General features: G+C 47.0%; 1 pseudogene; it reads right to left on the reverse strand.

Annotated features, from left to right (window-relative positions):
* Window positions 1-3: 3 nt before the first annotated feature.
* LOC117940839 lies at window positions 4-1242 on the reverse strand (annotated as a pseudogene).
* Between the last annotated feature and the right edge of the window lie 417 nt (window positions 1243-1659).

The raw sequence follows: 1659 nt of genomic DNA on the forward strand, positions 1-1659 counted from the left end.
TCCAGTCTCCAGAGACGATCCTCCAGTCTCCAGAGACGATCCTCCAGTCTCCAGAGAGGATCCTCCAGTCTCCAGAGAGGATCCTCCAGTCTCCAGAGAGGATCCTCCAGTCCCGCTGACAGCAACTTCACTCCCGAGTCTCCTGGATGATTGTAGCTCAGGTCCAGGTCTCTCAGATGGGAGGGGTTGGAGCTCAGAGCTGAGACCAGAGAAGAACATCCTTCCTCTGAGATCAGACAGCCTGACAGACTGGAAACACACAGAACAACATGTCATATGATCGGAAGATACTGTGGGGTTGCTTTGATAATCTGAGTCATCAGTCTGAAATCATTACTCTGATTCCTTTCTGATATTTCAAGTTCCAACAACAGAGTGAGAAGAAAACCACATTATCCATGTTGTAAATCAGGATTTTGGAGACCATCAGTTCACTAGATTGTTATATCCTGACCTGAGAGTCTCCAGTTTACAATGTGGACTCTGGAGTCCAGCTGACAGCTGCTTCCCTCCTAAATCCTGCCGGTTGTTGTTACTCAGGTCCAGCTCTCTCAGACTAGAGGACTCAGAGCTGAGAACTGAGGACAGAGCTTCCCAGCTTCTCTCTGACAGGTTACAGCCACACAGAGACCGTAATGAGGAAAAAGGAATCAAGTATTTGAAAAGACATCGGAGTCTTTAAGTTCTGATATCTGAGTCCAACTACCGCTGTCCTTACAGAGCTTTGTTGGAGGCTTTGACCACTGGCAGCATCCTCAGAAGAGCTTCCTCTGAAGCAGAGTATTTCTTCAGGTCAAACACGTCCAGATCTTCTTCTGATGACAGTAAGATGAAGACCAGAGCTGACCACTGAGCAGGAGACAGTTTATCTGTGGAGAGACTTCCTGAACTCAGGGACTGTTGGATCTGCTCCACTAGAGAACGATCGTTCAGTTCATTCAGACAGTGGAACAGGTTGATGCTTCTCTCTGCAGACAGACCCTCATCCATCTTCTTCTTGATGTACTTGACTGTTTCCTGATTGGTCTCTGAGCTACTTCCTGTCTGTGTCAGCAGACCTCTGCAGCTCTTCTTCTTCTGGCTTTGTTTTCCCAGTCTTCACTTGTTCAAGAGGATTTTGTATGTTGTGGGATCTTCTCTTTGGCAGCCTGCCTCCGGACCCCTTTCGCTCTAAGTGAGCCTTCTGATTTCACTGCACTTCTAATCACTTCTGGGGAAATTCACAAACTTTGCGGACGCCATTTTGCTCCTGAGTCGGTTTATCCACTTTTAAAATCATTTCTCACTAAATAATGATCCGACTTTAAGGCGCTTTGCTTTGTAATGTTGAACGGTTTCGATCCACACACAGTGGTTTGCTAATTTAACACCGTAGAATTAATTGTTATATCCAGTAATAATTAGTTGTATTTCTTTTTACTAGAGACACACACATACCCTTGGTAAATTAAAGGGCGCCTGCCCGGATCCGGGCACCCGGAGGCAAGGCAAGAGGCCTTTTCTGATTTAACCCCAGACGTCCCCCACTAACGGGCTCTTGACCCCCTAACCCTAACCCTGTATATTTTAAACACTGCCCGAGGGGATCTTTACAAGCAATGATTTTTCTTTAGAACTCACGGTCAGGAACCGGTCCTCCCAGGGTCACCGAAGGCCCCC

Source organism: Etheostoma cragini, unplaced genomic scaffold, assembly GCF_013103735.1.
Source record: "Etheostoma cragini isolate CJK2018 unplaced genomic scaffold, CSU_Ecrag_1.0 ScbMSFa_344, whole genome shotgun sequence".
NCBI lineage: Eukaryota > Metazoa > Chordata > Actinopteri > Perciformes > Percidae > Etheostoma > Etheostoma cragini.